At 34.9% G+C, this 18,407-nt stretch overlaps 1 pseudogene across 1 annotated transcript in view; it reads right to left on the bottom strand.

The window, feature by feature from the left end:
* Positions 1 to 18,407, bottom strand: part of LOC143225252 (cell adhesion molecule Dscam1-like) — a 62,744-nt pseudogene that overhangs the window by 18,704 nt on the left and 25,633 nt on the right. Inside the window, exons 2-6 of the transcript XR_013013749.1 lie at positions 4,143 to 4,481; positions 1,861 to 2,160; positions 1,026 to 1,280; positions 611 to 892; positions 109 to 375 (exon numbers count right to left, since the gene is read on the bottom strand). The product of XR_013013749.1 is annotated as a cell adhesion molecule Dscam1-like (transcript). The remainder of the gene's footprint in view (positions 1 to 108; positions 376 to 610; positions 893 to 1,025; positions 1,281 to 1,860; positions 2,161 to 4,142; positions 4,482 to 18,407) is intronic.

Here is an 18,407-nt window from a genome sequence, read left to right on the forward strand (position 1 = left end):
CATGAACAGTTGTGAGGTAAACAGTCCTGTATTATCTTGATAGTTTATATCATTCCTAATAGTTTTTTTTAAATTTCATACTTCGATTGATACACAAGCGTTACTTACCATGAACAGTGAGATAAACAGATCCTATACCACCTTGACCAAGAGGGTTCTGAGGTTGACAGTAGTACTGGCCTTCATGACTCACGTGTATTGGTACGATGGTATAGTTCATCCTTCTGGCTAAGTCTGTACCTTCTTTGCCCTCCTTCCACCAGCGATAGTCTGGCAGTGGCCATCCTCGAGGACGTGCTAAACAAGTCAATGTGAAAGGCTGTCCGGCTACAGCCATAGGGTTGTTTGGGATAATTTCAACATCCCCAGGTTTGTCTAGAAACGAAGAAACGAATAACCATAATAAAGCACTGGCAATCTGTTAAAGTTTTTGAGACACAAGAAACAATGAATTATGAATCATTTAAATGTATTATAATTTTGTTATGCATGTCATACGACTGATCCTAAGTATAGACTTTACAATAGTATAATTACAAACAGGTTAAGCAGTCTCTATACATTATATTGCAACACTGCATATCGTAACAAAAGCGTATGATTTCCTTACGTCGCACGAGAACAATTACGGACGCATTGCTTCTGACGTGTTCCCGAGTTCCAGAACCGGACGCTTCCAAAGAGTTGGTTGCCTGGCAAATGTACTTTCCGGAGTCATCAGGAAATACTGCTTTAAGGTTCAAAGTGTCGCCACTTTTCCGAAAAAATGGGTCATTTTCTTTTAACCAGATCAACGAGTTGGGTGGTGGGTTTGAATCTACATTGCATTTTACTGATAAAGATTCTCCCTTTGACACTTCTTTCTGCTTTTCAACAGTGACTTTAGGCCCATCTAAATGACAAAGAAGTAATAACGTTTTGTTTTCTTTAAAGGAAAAAAGAACAAGTGATAAAAATATAACAGCTAACAGTAGGAGTCTCAAAATTAAAGTAATAAATACAAATAAAATAACGGTGCAACTCACACAAAACTGAAAGTTTAAGATCGGTTTGGGTGGCTTTTCCAACCCCGTTATCAGCGATACACGTGTAAATTCCACTGTCATCTGGTGTTACACCTAAAATGGTGTGTTTGTGACTGTTGGACAACAGGTGGCCGTTTTTCACCCAACGAACAGAGTTGACAGGAGGATTAGCTACAACAAAACAGGCCAGGACTGCATCTTTGTCGGCTAATACATTCAAAGGATTATAGGGTCCAAAGGTTATTCTCGGGGAATCTAAAAAGTTCAAGACGAATATAAGAATCACTAAAACGTATAATTTTCAGGTTATTTTCCTCACATAAACCATGTTAACTTTTAGAGGCCAAATTTGAAATAAAGTAAAATTAAACAAAGTGTCACATATTGGTGATTAATACCATATTATTTAAGCATTAAAATGTTCCTTTCACAATTTACTTAAACATACTTCTAAGTTAGTTCTGTGTGGACCATCATTTATCCGTATATAGGATTTTACGACTAAAAAAAATTTAAAGTCTAAATAGATTACTTTAACGCCAAATAAACGTTTTAGAATGCTGTTTGACTAACCAGATATTTCTGTTAATACTGAAATAAGAAATGTTTACTAAAATGTTTTAGAATGCTGTTTGACTAACCTAATATTTCTGATAATACTGAAATAAAAATGTTTAATAAACTGTTTTAGAATGCTGTTTGACTAACCTAATATTTCTACTAATGCTGAAATAAGAAATGTTTAATACCTTTTAAAGGCTACAAAATCATAGCTTAAATGTACTGCAGAAACTAAATGAGAAACATATAAGAAACAAAGTTTCTCTTTACTTACAATGAACTTTTAACGTAATACTCGTTTCTAATCTCTGTTCCTCTCGGATGGCTCGGTTCCACACAGCACACCGATAGATGGCACCATCATCTTCCATTCTTGGAGATATTGTTAAGACATTTGAGGTAGGCTTATCTCGAGATCCTCCTTTCCGAAGCTGACCTTGTAGTGGGGTTCCTTCCCGGTACCATTGGATGAGAGGATCGGGACTTCCACCTTCACTGGAACATGTAAGGGTGAATGGTTCGCCTTCTTTCGCTATAGGATTGATGGGAAGAATGTTCGGTGGTCCTGGTGGAACTAGAAAAATTCAGTGTATACTAATATAATGACTGTTTGATTGATTGTTTTTTAATTTTCAGCAAAACTACACGAGGGATATCTGCGCTAGTCGTCCTTAATTTAGTAGTGTAATACAGGTAAAGAAAGGTAGCTAGTCAGCACCACCCACCGTCAACTCTTGGGCTACTCTTTTACTAACAAATAGTTGGATTTTGCAGCTAGTCAGCACCACCCACCGCCAACTCTTGGGCTACTCTTTTACCAACAAATGGTAGGATTGAACGTAATACTATAATACCCTCATAGCTGAAAGGGCGAGCATGTTTAGTGTGACGGGGAAATATACTGAAAAATAACTCTATATGTCTATAAGAAAATTCAGGTGTTTCTTCTATTAATATGTCGATGATTATTTGTGTGTGTGTTTTTTCTTATAGCAAAGCCACATCGGGCTATCTGCTGAGCCTCTGATTTTAGCGTTGTAAATCCGTAGATTTACCATTGTACTAGAGGGTTGCATAATTATTTATGCTTGTGAATAAACATTTGAATTGTTTCTATACGTTATTAACTACTGTCATCAAAAATTGTAAAGCCAGACGTTTTATTGTTATAATATGAAATATTCAATACTGTATTTCTTCTAATATAATATTTTATTTACAAGAACAATTATAGCAACATGAACATGTTTATAACCTTTTATTTTGGGTAACATTTTAATTGAAACACAAAAGCTTTTTACGAGGTTACAGTTTTAAAGCCTGAAATGACCTGGTTATTATAGCTCTATAATTGCAATTTGAGGATCATGGGTTCGAATTCTCATCGCTGAATATGTTTGCCTTTTCAGCAGTGGGAGCTTTATAATGTGACGGTCAATCCCTCGTTGGTAAAAGAATAGCCCAAGAGTTGGCAGTAGGTGATGTTGAGTAGCTGCTTTCTCTGAAGTCTGTTACTGCTAAAGTAGGGACAGTTAGTGCAGATGAAGCTCGTGTAGCTTTGAGCAAAATTTAAAAAAAGCTACAGTTTTAACCCTATTTCAACAGATGTAATAAGTAATTCAAGTATGGGACCTTGAGGTTAGTATAATATTTATTAAATGAATAAAATAGTGTTACAATTATGAAAATATCCTTTTACTCCAAAAACGGGTAGGCTATTATGGAGAACAATAAATATACAAATGTATATACTGTGTTTCTTTAATGCGAGTTTCGACTACTTGCAGCCTGATTCAGATTCAACCAAAAGTTTTCAAAAGAGACGGGAAGCAAGCTCTTTTTTTTCCCTATGCGTCACAGTTACTTCACCAGTTATTATTGTATGTTTTAAATGGGATACTTAACGAACGAGCAAGAGTTATCTCAATTACTACGTTTTTCTTATTGCAAAGCCACATTAGATTATCTGCTGTGTCCACCGAGGGGAATTGAGACCCTGATTTTAGCGTGGTAAAACCGAAGACTTACCGCTGTCCCAGTAGGGACATTTTCTTTAAGATTTTATACTATGCATAATTTGTTTGCTGTAAAGCACAAAGCTACACAATGGTCTACCTGAGTTCTGCCCATCACGGCATTAAACTCGACTTTTAGCATTGTAATTATACAGACTTACTGCTGAGCTACTTGGGAGCTATATTGTAACATAATGTATAATGTGCCAATAATCCTAAAGCGATGTTTCCAGAACCATCTGTCATACATTGATCATTATTCAATACATTATATTGTCTTGTTAAATTATGACTGTTCGTTTCTGAAGTAATTGCAGGAGAAGTTAAACTTTCGTGTGGATTTCAAAGAATTTGTCAAATCGGTCACCTAACTTATAGCACTGAACCTTTTTATTACTTTACGCGCAGTTTATAAAGTACATATTTGTATGTTTCTAGTTACTGCTTAAAAAAAATACAAAAAGTAGTGTGTGAATATTTAGTAGTTTCATTGGGATATTATGTAACATTTAATAGTTTCTAAGGTACAAATTCTGCTTACTGAGGACTGTTACAGTGAAGGCCATGTTATGGATGTCAGCTCCACTACCCCCCTCCTTCAGTTTACATTCAAAATGACCATTGTCCGTGTCATACTTGGCGTGTGTGATAAAGAGATCGTATATGCCTTCACTTGGAGTAAATTCAACTTGGTAGTGAGGATCTAGGGCTACGTCGCTGATAGCAGCATTATCTTTCCCGTCCTTGTTTGTCCTGATCCAGTAGTACAAGACTTTCCCGGTAGATAGCGCTGGATTGAACCTACACTGGAGACGAACCATCTCTCCATTCACGACATCCTTATTGTTTACGTTTGGCATAGAGATCACGGAGACTAGAACTGAAAATAACAATAGAGGAATTTAAAACATGACAAACTTATGTATCAAAACTAATCAAAAACACTTTAAGTTTTGCAGCAATAATTAGAAGTAAGCTATCCCGACTTTAGTAACTTATTTCTTAATTATTTAATTTACAGTAATGCTCTTTTTTCCTAATGTAAAACAGCTACAAATATTATTAGCTTAAAAGTTACAAATATTCACATTAGGTCCATCATGAAGCGGTGCAGGTTCCTAATGTTATTATTAAAATTTTTGATATTACATTAACTAAGATACCATTATTTCTACACACAAATAAAACGTTCATTAACTGAAAATTTAAAATAAATAGACAAAAGTTTATTTAATAACTTAATTCTTCTAACATTTGGTTAATTGGTTGTTGTTAAACGCGCATCAACACAAAGAACTACACTTACTCTTGTATACCGTAGATATCGAAACCCGTGTAATAAACTTAAAACACTTATTGGTTCAGCGGATTAATTGTCTGTGGTAAATGCGTTCAAATTACAAAGATAAACAGGAAATCTTATGGTTTCAACTAATATTTCATACGTTGATTACATCTGGAAGCTGTTCCTGTGGAGCATTAGAATATTGAGTTGTCTTATTAAGTTGAATATATAATATTGAGCTGAAAACAAGTTGTCTTAGGGGAAGGAGTGTTTGCTGCATGCTAAAATACTTCTAAATTTGATTTCGATTAGATGGAGTGGTAAGACAGTATACGTGATGGGAGGTTCAAAGTCCTTGACTATTAAAACCTTATTTAACGTTGAAATCTTTCATGTAAACTAATTACTAAAGTTTAAGAATATTTAAGGTATTAGATGAAAGAAACAAAAAAAAGAGGTTTCAAATGGGTTGAATCAATAAGATAATTACTATTATGTAGAAAGTTTCAACGAATATTAATTTTCTTATAGTATATATATATATCACAATTCTTGACGTGAATAACTATTTTCTGTTTAATAAATCGATTTTTCCTCTGAGAAACAACACCGTCGAATACAGTAATTTTCAAAAATAAGACTAAATTTGTAGAAACCATACATGTTGATGTGGTACACAGACCATCGACATTTTAATTTTCTATGAACGAAGTTCATGCAGAATGGAAGAACAAAATATGCCAACAACAACAACAAAAAAGTAAACAGCTGCTGAAACTGGTAACAGAAACAAAGAGTTCATTCTGTAAATGAAACATAGCTTAGGTTAAAAAGAAGGACAAACATAAACTACGAACGCAAAGCCTTGAAAGCTTACTTAACAACATACATGATGATGCCAAAGTATTACACTACCATATATTTTTCTCTTAGCAGCTGCTAAAATGCGCACCATTGACTAACGTACACAAAATCACTGTTTCTCTCAAGGCGTAGCTTACATTTTGTAGCTTTTACAGCCTTATCTTGAGTCACGTAGACTGTCGTTATTCTTTGTGTCAAATCTTTAAGGTTACTTGGAGGTGTGACAAACACCGACTTTAATCAACCGCCGACAGAAGAAGAGTAACATTATAAAAATACAAAAATAATTTTCCCCAATTCAACAAGATAGTCTCAACACGGTTAATGACGTCCTGATCAATTAGAGAAGTACAAAGATGTCTTCTGTTTACATAGTTAACAATGGAACTTGGAAGTATCATGGATTCCTGGTGTCGTATAACTTTTGCATCATTCTATACATGTCTACATCTTTGGAATAAAGTCCAAACTTAATTCAAAACGATATAAAAACGCCCAAAAAGAATAAAAAGCGGTACAGTAATACAACTTTAGCTTTATATCCAAAAAAATTACATTCAAACAAAGTGAACAGATGAGGTAAAGCTCTAGGGATAATCTTTTTTGAATACTGTCATTTTGAAATATTATAATTATATTACATTTATCTTTTTTTACATCCTTAGAAGAAAACCTTCTTAGGATGATGATCTCGATGAATTTTCTCTTTTTTGTTTTTGTTTTCATCTCAAGTTATCGTGAGATAACACTGTTTTTCAGAAGTATTTTTAAAACCATGAACACCAAGGTTTATTAACGTTCGAAGCGTGACTTAGTCCCGCCTGCTAGCTCTCTACCGGAGGGGATGTTATTATGTTATCTGCTTTAATATCGACTACTGGAACTACGTTAACATAATACATCGTATAAAAAATTAAGCAATGCTTGGTAGAAAAGTACTTTCTATACGCCAGTAATCTGAAGATGCCCCCTGGTGTCAAGTGCTAGTTAATGAATGTACTAACCTAATGACCCTTTTGAAAAAAAAGTCATTGGACTTTAGGATGTTAACACTTGATTGCAGAGACGTTGCTAGGCCTGTACCCCGATTATATTTCATAATTCCCTGAATCCCCAGTTGGTTTCTTGTCAAATCAGAATAGAAAACAATGACTAATAAAATTCCTGCGCCTTTGGATCAGAGCCCAGAATCTTTTAAGCATTTAGAGACGCCTCTGCTTGACCATACGTACCTGCTAACACCTTCTTTTTGTAAGTGTTAATTAAACCTTGTTTTTCTGTCGGTTGCGGATTTCCTATTATACTGAATATCTAACAAATACAAGGACCTTAAAATATGAGATATTCCTACACAGTCGTTTAGAGCAAGTGTGTTAGAATTTCGTTTTGACTAACATATGACAACACCTGAAAACTACAGTTGTTTTTACTCATTTATGATAACTAATATTTGAATTATCGCCGTGTTCTCGAAACGATGTACTATGTTAGGCTTCGCTACCTTTTCGCGCACAAATCTGTGTATTTTTAGCAAGAGAAAACCGTTTTTACGGACCCAACATATTTTTATTTTCTTGCTTTGTGATAAAAAAAAAGTTTATATAATTCAGAAATATGTGTATATTTTATGCGTTCAGCCATATGCAGCAGATAATTTGCATGAACACTAAAAACCTTTTAGTGCAAACCATGCGCGATGTTTGCATAAGGCATAGTTTAATGTGTAGGTTTGTACGTATCTGCAGTGAAATATTGTACAATAACCATTCCTTTACCCGTTGTTACCTAGCACAAACTTAGTTAATAGTTAAATTATCTTTCACAGAAATAATATACTCATGGACTTAATTGCTTTATTTAGTCTCATAAAACATGAAAGAATGAAAATTAACTTCAAAGAATCACAAACCGGTAAAAGGAAGCTGTAAATTATCCATAACTACAAAGTGTCATCCAACCCATAGGTAAAGAAAGTCTTATTTAGAACAAAACCATATTGGGTTGCCTGCTGTGCCAACTTCAAGGAATCGAACCTCAGAGGACAGAGAAAGACCAAAAAATAATCAAAACTCAAACAAGAACTACAGACATCACTGGTGATCCAAACCTATAAATAAGGTTAAAAGTGTTGCAGCCGATATTCCATGTAAGTCTAATGTCCATTCAGGTTATCATGTTATATAAACAATAGTATGTGTGTAATGTTATATTAGGGATATAAGCCACAAACATTTTTGATATATATTTGTAATAATTTCAGAGACCTATGTTATTGCTATACGTACTGTTATTTAAATGGGAAGTTATGACTTTTAAGTTATTCAAATTAAAGAAATCCTACAATAAATATTATTTCGATGGTCTATGAGTTTCGCTACAGTAAGACAGCTAACGTCTGCTGCCGAACTGACTTGAAGATACCTAATTTCTTGCTAAAGCACGTTTCCTCACTGAGGCAAAAACTGTTCTGTTTGTTATGGAACATAATTAGAAAAAAAATCCGTTTACGTATAATATAGGAAAATCACTCTTGGTGAATTTAAAAGTCAAGTTTTCAGCCTAGAAAATTATGTTTATGGCAAAACGTGTTTTTCTGTTTACTGACATATCCTCAGAGAGAGCAGTTAAGAAGGTTCTGTTGTTTTTTTTATACATATATTTTTAATAACCGCAATTACACGATGAACTACCGGCACATTTGGACAACGACGCTATGAAAGACGAAATACTCAGAGAATCGCCAGATAAAAGGTTGACGGACTCGGCGATTAACCTTGAGTCTGTTGGAGCTTGCTGGAGGGCGGTGGTAGGTATCGGCGAGACCGGTCTATCAGGCTTACAAGAGAGCAGAAAACAAAACAAAAAACTAAGACCGAGTTGGTCGATTAAGAGACAAAGCGGCATAGGTCTGTTTCATAAGCTGTGGGTTATCGCTGTCAACTCAGCTCGCTTGATCTACAAAACCTCTTTCACAAACAGTAACTATGAAATGAAGGTGACTCGAGAATGAGGAGTGTTAAGACTGTTTTTGATTAGATACTCCCAAACGCAGTGTTGCATGTGGACTGCTGATATTATGAGAAGTTATATAAGAATGTATGGAAATACCCTAACGGTAATGAATTGTGTGTAATCTAATTATTGTCCAACATTTGGAATACACATGAGAAGCTTTTCATAAGAAAGCTCTAAAAAGAAACGGAAGTTATCTTAGCAGGGTTCTGCATTTTTCATTATTTATTCACTCACTAGTGCTTCTCACTTGATAATGACCAGCCAATGTATGAATAATGCGACATATCTTTGAGAGTTGCCTATATCTTGCCTTACTGCTGTCTATAGTGGAAATATTATAAACACATTGCTTTACTAGCTGGAATATCCCTCTTCTAGACGAAAGTAAAGTAATTTCATGATTAATGGAAAGTTATCTTAGGTCATCTAAAGTTGCTTTCCTTATATGTAATTGTGAAAAAACACAAACACGTACATAAAAACTGCAAAACACAAAATGTAAACTGCAAATTTCATGAAGATCTATCAACATTGATGAAGGGGTTCATGAGGGCTCATAAAAACGCATAACATAAAACGTACAGATGAAAATTTCTATCTATTTCCCCATGGACTCATTGATCCTCCATATTAAATTTTGTGAAGATCAATTTATAGGGGGCGAAGTAATAGTAAAATACGCAAAAGGACCCATAAGAACTGCAAAATACAAAACTGAAAAATTGTATGTATCTCCGCATGGAACTATTTACATACAAAGCAGTTAAGCGATCGTAGAACAGAAACAGACAGTAAGTTATATTTTACACATTTGTTTATTTGTCTTTTAGTTGCACAATATCATTAAGAATACTAAAACTGTCCAACTTAATACAGCTTGAACTTTTTAACAGCTATTGACTTTTTCATTTAATGTGAAGATTTACCATTGTTTCGTTTTACTGTTTTTATAACTATTATATATTACCTTCTTTTATATAACTTGTTTGACAGAATGGTCTTAGTTGTTGTACACCAGAAACCTCAAGCCACAAACCAGCTTCAAGCACAAACACTCGATCTTAGCGGAGAAAACATTCACACCGTTGCTAAGCAACTGAGACGAAAAGTTCCAACTAATGTTATTGTTGCTAAGCGATGGCCCACTGACAACTTATACTGAGGTAGCTTGAGTTATTGTTGACTCATAAGTAAAAAAATATTTCCACCGAGGCTACGAGTGATACAGAATATTGTTCAGAGAATTAGTGTGCAACTGTAGCAATAAAATAATTGTGTAGGCAAGGAAATAACAACATGTAAAACAGGGTAAAAATTGGAGGTATAAAGCTCGCCGAATTAAAAAAAATTTATTGATAAAACACGAAAACAACGTTTCTGGCAACATCCCTTCATCAGGTTTCCAAGGAGGGTTATGCTATTTAGGGTTATTAATATTTTTATAGCTTAGGAACTTGTTGTCTCGCCTTCGAGCCACGTATCATTTGTTTCTTTCGAGACACTTTGTTACTTGTTCTTTCAACGTAATCCTCAATGGAAACCTAATGGAAGAACTCTTGTCTGAAACATTGTTTTTGTGTTTTATCATTAAAATTATTTTAATTTGGCGAAGTCTTTCATCTTACTTTTTATTCCATTTTACATTCGATATGCAGTAGCATACAACCAGGGCCACATATGATACTCATGCAACATGTAGCAAGTCAACTAGAACACAGTAATTGTTGTCAAAATAAACTTATCCTTTAACGACCCAAAGAACCAATTAACCAATGTACCATAATATATATCACGTAAATTAATTCACACATAAAAGCCTGAAACGTACTTAGTGGCGAAAAGTCGGTGAAATACCGGTTATCAAATTCATGTCGTTGATAATGTTCTGATTAAAACAAAGATGAACAATCACTAATGCGTGGAAAATCAAAGAAAAAGGCCTAGAATTCAGAAATGTTTTGTTTGGCACCTCAGTGGCACAGTCTGCGGACTTAAACGCTAGAATTCAGGTGTCGATACCCGTGGTAGGCAGAGCACATTGTATAGCTTAATTACAAACAACAGCAACAAGTTTATGTTTGTTTAATTCACACAAACAGGATCAGTTCTAAATAAAATGTATCAGTTGTAAGACTATTTCATTTAAACCTGTAAAAGTATTGTTTGTTTTAATACTTGAAGAGGGGAATCATAATTCTTGGGATTACAGTAAATGATACGAAAAATCTATCTGTGATTCATTCACTTAGAGGTTCCTTGTTCGTCACAGTTCGTTTAACCTAACCCATGGTTTCTCACGCCGTCTGCATGAAGGCATAACCAGAATATTAAAAAAAAAAAAGTTGTGGTCTCACTACAGTTTTCTGGCAGAGATAATTACACTAATTTTAAAATAGTGGATTCATATGAGGATCATACAGTTACAGAGTTATGGTGTGTGAAAAATACGTTTCATTTTGGTACTGGCATGTCGAGGATTAAATTTCAACACCAAGGTCACAATACAAATGTCAGGGGTTATCATATAAATATATCCTTCAATAACTTCTAAATACTGTTTAGTTTTTTGCCAGCCTAAGCAGGGATATCTTTATTCAACTGTACAGTAACACATTTAATGGTTAATAAAACAAAAAATAACATAATACTTTATTAGATAATTCTCAGTTTTTGTGAGTTTATCAACATTACGAAGTGTATCTAACGCTCCTATCGTACAAAGCTAATAATGTCTGTTGTTAGTGGCCCCCCGCTAGTACAGCGGTATGTCTACGGATTTACAACGCTAAAATCAGGGGTTTGATTCCCCTCGGTGGGCTCAGCAGATAGCCTATGTGGCTTTACTATAAGAAAAACACAAAACACAAAACACACACTGTTGTTAGTGTTTGATATATATTTTTATTCCAACCAGAACACTTCAATACACTTAAGTTGTGAAATAACTCTCCTATCGTACAAAACTAATAAAGTGTCTAGTGTTAGACTGTTAGAGCAGTTCGGATGTTGATAAAACAAAACAAACAAGTGAAATAATAGATGAGATTCAGTTCTTCAGATGCCTTATAGCAGACCATATAGTCTATTCATTAACATTTCCACAAGTTCAGTTTCTTAGGTGTTCACTGAGCGACTTTGAGGTCGACGAGAACCGTGCAACCCGAGCGTTATAAAACACAGATGGCCTGTCTTTGAAAAGTAAAGAGTGGAAACTTAAGAGGGTTAGGAAACAGTAACGTAGACCAGAACTTTAATTAATTAACTTAAGCTTCAATCTGAATATCAGTCTTTTTAAACAGCTGTTTTGAAATGGTCGCAGTGTGAACCATGGAAGGCTTATCGAAATATGTGAATTACTTGTTAATATGCACAAAGCTACACAAAGGGTATCTTCGCTCTGTCCACCACGGGTATCTAAGCTCGATTTCCAGCTTCATAAGGCTTCAGATTTCCCGTTGAGCTACCGGGTAAGGGGCTATATATGAGAATAATCAATAATGTTTTAAAGAGTGTGAAGAAATAAGCAAAATTTACTCAGTGAAAAACAAAAGAAGATTTATCTAATAAAATATGTAGAAAACTTGCTATAGAATTATTCCCGGAAGTGCAATTCAAACTATTTGTTTGGCAACTATTCAAACAATTATATGGTTTGTGAAAAGAATGTTTAATATAGTGTGGGTGGGTAGGTGTTGGATATATGAAACAGTCTTCAAACATGAAGCTATGTAAAAACTCAAGATACTCGTCTCTTGTAATCGCTCTGAATTCTATCAACCTTAAAGATAGAAAAAAGCATAGGGAAAAAATATCACACTTCACTGATCACCAAAAGAGGGCAGTCGTATTGAATATGCATTCCTTCAGCAGCATTCAATTTACATCAAGCATGATCACGAACTTCAATCAAAGAAAGAACCTTTATAAGTGGTATTTCATTTGGGTCTCCCTAGAATGACCATTGAATGAAATGAAGAGCCACATACCTCTTGTTAACAAAGTCTTGTTGTCGGTGCTTTTCTATTGGAAAGAATATTAACTTCAAGTCAAAGCAGAATAATAGCCTTTGGAGTGGTCAGGCGACATAAAAACTATTCATGACAGACCTGACGACAGAGCTTTACAGCACCAACACTATTCTTTTCTTTCATATTTCCCTCTTAGAAAACACCAATGCTTATTTGGAATTCAGCCGCACTTCATATATCTTTCACCAGACAATGGCTGTAGCTAAGGTTACGAATGGCTACCTGCTGTTGTGGGTCTTCATATTCCAATCAGGCGAGCCTTCCACATCTATCGGCTGGCGTCTTGGAAACCACAGCTGTTCCCAGGAGTTTATTAGAGACGGTAACGATGCGAAACGCCGAGCCCCGATTTCTTAGTCAATGCTGAGGTTGATTTAACAGGTGGTGTCCGAGGTGAGGCTTACAGACAAGACTGACTAACGAGGTACCCCCCCCCCCTCTCTACAGATTTCTTAGATGTGAATAGTAAATATGAAACATTCTGGTGAATTGTGTCTGGTGTTTCTAGCGTCAAGGTAATCATTTTCAACTGAATAAAAACAATCACTATTTTTATGTTTTTTTCAAGCAGAAATAATACATTTTGTGTTATACCATGTTGACAATTTTTATGTTAATATAAAATATTCTACCCGGTGGCACAACGATATGTCTGTGGACTCACGCTGTTAGAAACCAGGTTCCGGTTTTCGTGGTTGGCAGAACAGCACAGATAATCCATTGTGTTGCTTTGTGCTTAATTCCGGTCAAACAAACAAATATAAAACACATAATATTGATTAAGAAGTTCGTTCATAAAACTTTGTTAATTTAAAGATATGGAAAACGTAGACCATTTTCAAACAATTTATTCAAACATTCTTGGCTTATTTGTAGATAGTCGTAATTAATGTTACAAATACACTAATGTATTAGCATGAACGTTAGTAATGTGAAATATTGAAAATAAGGGTTTAAAAAAAGATAAAATATTGTTAGTTTGACAATAAGCTTTGAGATACAGAATGGACTAGCTCTACTCTACCCACTGCGGGTTATGAAAATCCAATTATAAGCGTTATAAGCACTTAAGCTTTTACCATTGAGCTAACGGGGACAAATTAATAAAACTCTCTGGTTAATTATTTATTATTATAAAAAAATTCAAGTGAAAACTCTTCAGTATGCTGTTTTATGAATCTATTTGTTAGAAATTCAGATAAAAGCCATAGATTAAATGATTAGGAAAAGAAAGAGCCAAAAAACAGGCTAACAAAGTTTTTTTAGTACTTAGAAATTTAAGAAAGAGTTAAAAACTACTTGAGCAAAATCTATTGAAACGTATTGTTTAAATATTCTTCATCGGTAAACCAGAATTTGTGGAAATGTTGACTACTTTTATTTTATTATGTATATTTCATCAAGCACCTGTACGTAGTTTTGTAAGATCCTTTAAAGGCATACCAACACGACCCGCGGCAAACATAATCTGATTTATGCTGGATTTCCTTACAAGGTTTCGTCGCCTAATGTATTACATAGGATTTCTGCTCATAAGAGTTGACATTTTTCGTTACATCCGAGGCTGCGACCGAACAGTGAGAAAACAAAGTTTTCAAAAAAAAAAGAAAAAAAAAGCACGTGACATTTAATCTTCTCCAAGGATTTCTGGTCGAGTCTCGTTATAGAATCCAAATTGTCCGCCTGCGCTTGAAGCCTACACAAAACAGCATACAAGATTATCCGAACAACTTGAAACAGATAGATATCTTTGGAAACCAAAAAAAATTGATATCGAATACAGTCGGCATATATACAAGTTGAACAGGCCCGGCATGGCCAGGTGGGTTAAGGTGTTTGCTCTTAATCTGAAGGTCGCGGATTCGAATCCCGGTCGCATCAAACATACTCGCTCTTTCAGCCGTGGGAGCGTTATAAAGTTACGCTCAATCCCATTATTCGTTGGTAAAAGAGTAGCCCAAGAGTTGGCGGTGGGTGGTGATGACTAGCTGCCTTCCCTCTAGTCTTAATTAGGGACGGCTTGCACAGATAGCCCTCGAGTCGCTTTGTGCGAGATTCAAAAAACAAACAAACAAGCTGAACAAAGGAAAAATAAGCATTTGGTGTTGTGAAGTTGAATTTAACAGAAATGAATTATTTACTACGTGTGTCACAACAAACTCAACCAAGTTATTAGTCACATGGGAAGTGTGACTATAAAACTGGGAAGTAAGTTAACCACGTTTTTGCTTCCTAATATCTGAAAGTGAATAATGTGCAATATAAACACGATGTTCCACTGAGAAAACACAGTTGCTTCTTTGAATATCTTTTGTCTTTACAGTGAGAAAGTTAGCTCTATTAGCTACTATTACAAACATGAACGCTGGCCAGATGTATAATACATATGATATTTCCCCACGATTGTTTAAGTCATCATCTTCACTGTTAACATACACTTAATAGTCTACTGCATTTCATTTACTATTATGTCTAGCAAATCTTTCTTCCCACGAATCTCTTCTGGGAAAAAATTAAAGTGCTCGTCATAGTTGCGTGCACAAACAAAGTCTATGTATATATAAATTTTGGTTTCCACGACATTTTCTAAAAAAATTTAATAATACACTGGACTGTAAAGCACATTTAGAAACATCTATTTAAATTGGTGTTTATTGGGATAGCATTAAATATAAACTAACGACGTATAACTGTTTGTCTCAGAAACTTGCGCAAAGCTACACAAGGTTGGTTGTTGTTAAACACAAAGCTACACAATGGACTATCTGTGCTTTTCTCACCATGGATATCGAAACCAGATTTTCAGTGACGTAAGCCTACATACCTCTATAGCCATAGAGAGGGAAGGAGTAATTTTGAGCTGATGGAGTGTAGGTAGTCAACAGCATCTATCGCCAACTCTTGTAATATTCTCATTAAATAAGAGGATTTGACCGTTACTCTTATTGCACTTTTGCAGACAGCAATTACTTTTTCGACATGGACAATTAGGTTTACATTTCAACAAACTGATCAGTAAATCACTCCAAGGTTACAGCGTACTAAGTATGTAATAATAAACTAGTCTGCTTATACCAACTTATGGGTAACCTCTATTCGAGATCGTGTTATTCTCATATTATAAAACTAGTCATATGTCGTATTTAAGATATACAGAGATTGGGTACTTTTGAACAAAACTGTAGTTTAATTGCATGAATGACAGAAATTAGCGGTGAAATTCTTTTATCAAACCGTCACACTCAAGCAAGGTCTAATATGGCCTGGTGGTTAGAGTGCTCGATTTGCAACCTGCAGGTTCGAATCTCTAAATCCAACATGTTTGTTCTTTCATCTGCAGGGGCGTTATAATATAGTAATTGGTAAAAGGACTAGCCCAAGAGTTGGTAAGAGATGGGATTAACTGGATTTCTCTCTAGTCTATCACTTTTAAATTAGGAACGGCGCAGATAACTCTCGAGTAGCTTCGCGTCAAATTCAACAAACATTCAAGTGACGAATCACAGATCCCGATAAGAAAGAACCCTGCGAGTGGATCAAGTGTGTCATTAATTTCACTGTAAATTTCTGTGAAGATTCATGTAGAGTATCTACGCGACGTCGTCCACGAACTTCAAACTCCCAAATTATCCACGGTAGGAAAGGGAAAAAGAAGAGCCATAAGTGTAGGTCATCCCAAAGGGCATCCCTACTGGTTTGTGAACCTAACTAAATTACACGAGTTCTAAACGAAGCGGATACAGCCGTTAAAAACGTTTCATTGCCGCATTGAAAATGGTTTTTACCTACACAAAAACAACTTGGTTACCGTAGTTAGGAAAATATCACAGGTTTATCTAACGTTTTTAAAATATTATGTGAGAAAGTACGAATTTCAAAGAACATTAGTTTGAAATACAAATGGTACAATAAATTGTGCAATGCCTTCAATTTAGTGTTTAATTGTATAGACTTAGGTCTTTCAGTCTATAATATGACGAATTTCAAACAATGTTTTGATTTTTTCTTATTAAAACAATGTCTCAAACAAGCAAATTTTGATAAAACTGTCATTCAAAGCTAAATCAGTTTATTATGCTTATAAAATTTTGCTTTGTCAGCTTATTATTATGTTAGCGTAATGTACTTCCTTACTCGAGTATCGTAGTAGATGTAATAGAAATTTCTGTTTGTTTGATCCGAAACTTTGTTTTTCAATCGACTACCAAGACCAACCAAGAAAATAAAACTGAAACTCGAAAGAAAAGGAAGATACAACGCGAAGAGTACAGCGGCTCTATCGCAGGTTTCCACTAATCAGTTGTAACGCGATCGTCTCTGAATAGTGACAGTTATTCTGTCCAGTCAGTCGGTGTAACAGGAGACTTAGATATGTTCGTGTTTCTAGCTGCTGCTAAGCACAAAACATCCTTTCACGTTTATAGTTGCTATGGAAACAAGACCTCACATTATTTAGTTATCCTCTGGACAAATGATATACTTCGTCGTTGGTCAAACGCACGAATTCGTTAACTTACCTCATTATCTTAACCTACTGGTTGGTTGTCCTAATATTTTGCCGGTTAAAGCTAATAATTATAGTTACAAAGAACAGAGTCATGGTAGTTAAAAGAGGTTTAAGAACAGCACGAACTTAAAAACAAGATCAACGTCTAGAATAAACTTCCCTGTAAGAACAAAAATAAATACAAGTTATTTATGGAGACATGACACCAGTGTGTACACAAATAATATAAAAATATATATGTATATATGTAAAAACGGCTCGTTTGGGTTGAGAATTTTTTTACGAAGACAAGCGAACAACGTTTCGACCTTCTTCGGTCATCGTCAAGTTCACAGAGACTGTGAACAATTCACAAAGACAATTACTGACAACTTATGTGCTACCTAAGGTTTTAGTATTTTACTAACGGTTTTTTCCTTGATGGTTCATTTGTAGTTAAGCACGAAGCTATACATTGGGGTATCTGTACTCTGCCCATCACAGGTATCGAAACCCTGTTTCTAGCGTTGTAAGTCCGAAGGCGCACCACTGTGTCACGGTTTAGCTAAATATTTTTCGTAATTTCAACGTTGTTAACTGACTCACAACTTAGGAAAGTTATGGGCAACTTGGAACTCAGCAACAACTGAGACACTTTATACATAAATTAGTTCAATTTTATTGTATTTGGAATAAGCTGATAATGAGGTTGTTGTAATGAATAAGTTAAAAAAAACAAAGATACCCATTCCGTCGTGATGTCTACTTAACCAACGATGTGTTAGTTAAATGACATTATCAGACGTTTTTATAGAGTCAAACGTGACGAAAGTCCGCTCTAGTAACCAGAAGTCTGTCTATTCGTACCATGTACTGGTTTCACGTAAGCACTACAGAAAATAACTGACTGCAAGGAGGATATTTGTAGAAGGCTTTACAGACATTGAACAAAAATGTTTTTCATGATTAATAACGCCATGATATCTACTATACAAACTGCATCAAATAGTCGATATGAGATTTTTTGTTCGATTTTACTTATAAATTTTCTAATCAGTATTTAAACTTTGAAAACTGAAAGCATTTCATAAATAAACAAACAATTTTTGATGTAAGAGCACGCTTATT

This window comes from Tachypleus tridentatus, chromosome 9 (genome assembly GCF_004210375.1).
Source record: "Tachypleus tridentatus isolate NWPU-2018 chromosome 9, ASM421037v1, whole genome shotgun sequence".
Taxonomy (NCBI): Eukaryota; Metazoa; Arthropoda; class Merostomata; order Xiphosura; family Limulidae; genus Tachypleus; species Tachypleus tridentatus.